This window comes from Eucalyptus grandis, chromosome 2 (assembly GCF_016545825.1).
Source record: "Eucalyptus grandis isolate ANBG69807.140 chromosome 2, ASM1654582v1, whole genome shotgun sequence".
Lineage (NCBI taxonomy): Eukaryota > Viridiplantae > Streptophyta > Magnoliopsida > Myrtales > Myrtaceae > Eucalyptus > Eucalyptus grandis.
Window position 1 is genome coordinate 36351397 of NC_052613.1, and position 6254 is coordinate 36357650.

The 6254-nt window shown below is 40.9% G+C and overlaps 1 long non-coding RNA gene across 1 annotated transcript; it reads left to right on the top strand.

The window, feature by feature from the left end:
* Positions 1–715: 715 nt before the first annotated feature.
* On the top strand, positions 716–4100 carry LOC120290202. Its single transcript, XR_005548047.1, has 4 exons — positions 716–1095; positions 1218–1562; positions 2770–3113; positions 3787–4100. It is a non-coding gene; the product is annotated as an uncharacterized LOC120290202 (long non-coding RNA).
* Positions 4101–6254: the final 2154 nt, after the last annotated feature.

Consider the following 6254-nt stretch of genomic DNA (forward strand, 5'->3'; position numbering starts at 1 on the left):
CTCATTGTTGGATGAGGAGAGGGGGCGCGGTGTTCCGAGGTCACGGGCGATGGCGGCTTTTGGTGAGACGAAGCGGAAGCGGGAGCGGCTTGGGGTGTCGGTGCTCGGATCTCTGTGCGAGAGGGCTTCGGCGTCGCGGGGAATGAGCGGCGGGGGTGCAGGCGCGAGATCTGTTGCCGAGGAGTGCTCGGACAACAAGTGGGGACCGGTGGGTGGCGAGGGGGTGGATTCGCGAGCAGATGTGGATGAGCAAGAGGAGAGGCAGAGAGCGTCCAATGGAGGAGACGATCCGAGTGTCCAATGGAGAAGACGATGTCTCGAGGAGATGAGCAGAGGCGAAGGAGGAGGAGGAGGCAGAGAAGAGGCAGAGGAGGCGGAGGAGGAGGAGGAGGAGGAGGCAGAGACGTACGAGGGAGGACCGAGTGAAATTAGGGTTTTTAGTGGGAAAAATTAGAAACTGATTTCTCCACCATTTTTTATTTTGGAATAGAAATCTATTCCAAAAATAGAAAATTTGAGTAGTCTTATCAAACAAGTTTATGTTCCAAAATTGGTCTGTTCAGAAAAATCATTTGTGGAACAGAAATAATTTTTATCATGCACCCCCTTAAAAGAGAAGTTCGGAATCGTATATTCTATATGGAAGAGATTAGGTAAATTTAATATCTGAGCCCTGCTCTTTCAAAAGGGGTTCGTATTTGAGACCCAAAATTTTTAGCAGGTTATTAAGCTGAAGCTATTGGGCATAACCAGAGAGGCGTGCCAAGAATACCCCCTCTCATCATCGTCTCCTTCCCCCTTTGTTGTCTGCACCCGAACCGCCCACCTCTTCTTCGCGTCTCCACTCCGTCGTCCTCACCTCGATCTCCCTCTTCCTCACACCGCCGCGACGACAAGCCGAGATCCGAGGCTCGCCTCCAGTGGAGCTCGACCGAGCCCTACATCTCAGCATCCGGGTGCTTTCTTCTAGCGCTTCACGCGGACGGCGGAATAAGATTCGTGAACGACGAATCGGGCAATCCTTCCCTTTTGCTGAATCCTCCGGGCGTTTGAATTCGTGTCCTACTTTGGATTTGGATTTTCCGTCGTTTCCGGGTAATTCGATTCGTCCTCGGACTCTGTTTTTTTTTTCCGTTAGTCTATCTTCCTACACTGTTAAGGATTCGACTTCTGCTTTTTCGCGTGACCCGGTTTTTGTTTGCTTTTTGCTGGTGCAGGTTTGAGACTCAAGCAAAATAGGCAGGATTTGGTCCTCGACTTGAAGGAAGTCCTGAACTTCTCGGAATCGGACTCGACGGTTCGCATTCCAGAACTTCGAGCTGAATTTCCGAGAGATTTGTCTTTTCTCGCGTTCAACGAGGATTAGAGCCCCAATTAGGCTTGATCGGAGGCGTTCAGCAACGATTGGAGGATGAGGATGCCAGTGCCGCCAGGGGCGGCCCAGCACCAGCTGTACTCGGTGCCGCCCACAGGTCATGGGAACAGCAAATGTGGGTGAGAGACCCAGTTTGAGTTTCACATTTCCAGTAGTAGCAAGCAGGCCTTACTATCCTTTTGAATGAGTAAGTGTGATAATTCAATTATCTGTCCATATTTTACAGTTCTTCTCAGTCCTTTACTTCACACTAGTCCAAGAGCATCAATTTCACTGATTCACATATTGTGTGGCAGTATGTTTGTCAATTACATTATGAGTGTTTCGGAGCCAATAAATTTTCTGATAAGATTTGTGAATTCTATTGTGAGATTGAGAGATTGCTTTGCAAGAGACTGTGAGGGCTGATTATTGTGCGAGTTATTGGTGCATTTGGAGGCTGGGCAACATTAAGAGTATTTGAGTAACTTGGGTGGTTGTAGTGTCCGGTGTTTGATTTATTAATTTTGTTTATTATTGTGTTTGGTGGCTTGTTTTTTTGCAACATATGAATACTTAAATTTGTATGGGCCAGGTGATGGTCTTCAACTGCTTTCTTTATTCTTCTTGCTGTCAGTTCAGATTTTATGGTTATGGAGTATTCATTGGAATTTAGAACAGGATATCTCCTGAAGGGTTGGTACATTCCCTCGTTCATCCTCCTTTGGTTTGTGCCTTCATGGATAAAATTTGTCAAAGTCTGTCAGAATAACAATAAACTCTCGTTCGTACATGTGATCTCATGAAGATTTCTATACCTCAAAATTTTTCAATAAAATCAAGTATGATCTTCCCATTTACTACTCATATTCTACTCTTCTACTCATAGTCACTTCTCTTCACAGATTTGGCATCAGTTCCCCTATCCATTTAAATGCTTTACATGAATTCATCAATCCAACAAAAAGATCATAAATCTGGGATGCTATTAACGTTCTCTTGCCTTTGAATTTGGATTCTCAGCTTATTTTTGCATTCTAGTAGTTTTCTGCACTCATCCAATTCTTTTGTTCTCACTATGCTCAGTCTCATCCTCCAAGATTCTCTCAATCTTGTTTACCTCACAGATTGTATTGGACTTACATCAGTGAAGTTTGTTGGTAGGACCCGGCGACCTATGGAAAGGTCTGTGTACCCTTCCTTCACCGTCGCTCTCCAGTATTAAGTCTAGGAGAAGGTGCTGAAGGGGGGGACCAGGGATGTGAGACTGCTCCTCAATGGCAGTTAGGTGCTTTAAATCCGCTTTCCTGTTTTAGTCTGGAAACTCCATTCAAATACATTTACTAAGTTGTGGAATGTACCTGACTAGTTTCCCTTATATCTCTGACTCTGATATGTGAAAATTACTTTTGCAGCATTCACCAGAAGAGGAAGGAACTCGGTATTAACTTTCTGTCCGCATGTACTGATACAAAGCACTTATTCCACACACGCAATCCTCTCATTTCTGAGCATACTGTGGCGCACATCAAGATCTATGGGGGAAACAGATTTACTGCACCTCAACCCTTCCATTCTAGCATTTTACTACCATCCAAGATTCAGGAATGGATTAGTTGGACACAAATAAAGGCGTTTTGTGTCCTGGGTAGCACTCGATGAAATCTTTGTCAATTGTTCATTTTGATAATTATTTATATTCTTCTTCGTGGAATCAAAGACGCATGCCCTGCAGTCACTGGTCGGCAAAGTTTAAAGGGTGGGTAGATTTGTATCTGCTATTTCTTTTGACAGGCTGTTTGAAAGACACCGGTAATGATCATGGGGTACAATCAGAATCTAGAAAGAATTTCTTCTGAACAATTAGCATATTGTCTGCATTCTCGTCTGTTATGTTGTTCGTCATCATTTCCCTAGTTATCTCATTGACATGATTATGTCCCACATTCTGTTGTGCGCAAGGGATCAGTTCTGCACAAGGGGTGCACTAAGTTATACGTTAGATATACTCTCGTGTCAGGTTAAGCTTTTAACAAATGCATTTGTCTAACATGCAGCAATCAAATCAAACAGCATGATCAATCAGCCAACCCTATGTTCTTGTTTTGGGTTCTTTCTTCTAGTAATTTTTTATGGTCTGGAAGACTTTCGGACAAGGATTATAAGCCTCTCATAAAATCATCAATTTACAAAAAGGTTTAAAGATTGGACCGTTAAATCTGTTACTGATAGCTAGTGTCAACTCTTTTTGTTGCCCAAGAAAGTAATTGAAATGGTTGGAAGAGTTGGGAAAATTTTGGAACGCAATATTATTTATATAGTGGGTAATGGAGATAATATTTCTCTTTGGTATGACTTGTGGCATCATGCTGGGATCTTGCCAGAATTATTTCTCAAGGAAAATATCTTATGATTCTGCTCTTCCTCTGCAGGCCAAAGGATCTGCTGCAATTCGTAACGCTCATTGGAAGTGGCTTGCCGCTAGGTCTGAAGAGTTGGTCTTCATCCAGACTGCAGTTTGTGGTGTGGTTTTTTCTAATTCCTCAGCTGCAGACAAGATTGTATGCACAGAATCTTTAAATAGTTGCTTTGACTCTTTTGTTGCTGGGGAAATTGTCAGAATGCTGATGTTGACTGGCACAAACTTGTGTGGTGCTCCCCTAATGTGCCAAGATTTGGCTTCAATTCAAGAGGATTAACAGTTGGTCTGTTGGGAATACAAGATCTCTCTGCTTCTTTTGTAATCCAAGTTTTGAATTTTGCTCCCATCTAAATTTTTTGTGTAGTTTCTCTAATGAAGCACGGAGGAAGGTCGTAATTCTGTCAAATTAATCAACCAATCTTGCTGTCATCTAATTCTCAATGTTTAATGTTATCAACTTTATTGAGTTCTCTGTCAGGCATAGTTTTCAGAGTTACCTTGGTCTCAAAATAAGATTGGCACTGATAGGCATCATAGGTTTTGTCTTGCCTGGAACCTAAGTTTGTGAAAATTGTCTAGCTAGAGTAAGACTTGACTGAGGTTATGCTTATTGTTGGTTTTTTCGCTCGTAAAATTGCATGTTATGCTCTGTCATCTCTATGCTTGTGATCGTAGATAGTTGTCAATTTCAACCCTCTTCTTTTTGGGTCCAATTTTTGTGTGGTCCATTTATTCACCTTTGCATTTCTCTAAATAGTCATTGAAGGAAGAAGCGCAATCAATGAAAATGATTCGTTATAAGATTAAAAAGAGAATAATTTATTGACTACAAGATATAAAGAGAGACATTACATCATATTGCTCTTTTCTTTTTTGTGCATTCATGGTAATTTCACTCAATTACAGCCGTAGGAATGGTCATTTGAAATTCGGACATTTTCTTCTAGTTATTCGCCATAATATCATCATCACTTCAATGAAGAAATTATTTGGAATGGTCGGTGGCGTTCGTGCCTGGGCTTATTTTTAAAAGTAAGTTTGCCGATGAAGACCTCTTCCAAGAAGCAGCCCTATGTCTTTGACAAGAAAATCCAACTTATTTACTGTTAGAGCATTCACGCAGAGTAATAGGTGTTGACCAAGTACAGCTACCTGACCGCATTGGAATCTTCCAATCTTATGATTATTCAAAACTTATCGCATTTGCCGTAAATTTGTTTGAATTGTTATTTTCTATGCATGCTACATGAAAAAGTTCTCTCTTTGCCTTGAGCGGTCTTTCACTTTCGATAATTATAAAATTCTTGCAACGGATGGGCAATTTCTCTGAGTTTCAAGTGATTTAATTGCTTATGCTTCGAGCAATTGATTGTCCAATGCATCATTTTACTTCTAGGATATGTTGTTTCTTGACGAAGACACGGGATACATGTTCAAAATTCAGAGCTTGGTTTCTTATTGCATTTGCAGGTTGCTGTTATCAAGCAATTTGCTAGTAAATTAACATCTGTGAATGAAAAGCTGATCGGTATTAAAGTGAGTGACTTCTGGTGAGGCGAATGTTATTTACGTTCTGGCTTTGTCTTTGATATTTACACACGACATGTCCAAAACTTTTAGCCGCTCCATTTCAGCTATGTGAAGGATGGATTTGTTTTAGGGCAGCTCTTGGAAAATTGATTTACGGTCGCACTATGTTAGGAGACCCAACAAGAAGCGCCAGTAGCTACTTCAATAGAACGAAGACCCCACCAACCAAAAATACAAGTTTATCATCCAAATGAGATAATGAAACACAGAAAAAAAATCATTGGCTTATCAAATTATCTATTGAGCCATGAAAAAGACTCAACAAAAAACACAAAATCCTCATTCACTGCACAAATACATACGGACAACAAGCTCCTAGGACATCTAAAGCCCACTTTGAGCATAAGAATGTGATAATTCAACATGAAATCAATATGAATCCAAAGCGTCACTTTCTTCCATGGATATACATTCTGCAGAGGTCCAAGTAACAATTAGTAATACCAAACAGCTACTGATTTTATTTGACTCAAATCATCCTATCAAATAATTTTGTTTCAAGGCTTGAGACGACCCAATTTGATGGAAAGGGATTGCAACATCAATGCAGCATCTCTCTATATGTTCACGTGACTAAAACACTTTCATAATGATATCAAAATCCTCACATTTTACAAATGAACAAAAGAAACAAGCAAGCACCATTGTTATGTTTAAGGCTTGAAACAATGACATCTTGATTAAATATCAATATCCACAGAGCATTATACATGTCCATCTAACTATACATGTTTGTGGGCACCTCAAGGACTATGTATAAAACATCATATTTATACCATCCGAACCAGAACTTCTCATGTCAAGCAGCTTAGACGAGTTATGCCATGTAAATTTTCCAAAGCGAGCTCAACATCAGTTGATGCAGCAAACGCACACCACAAGAGCGAA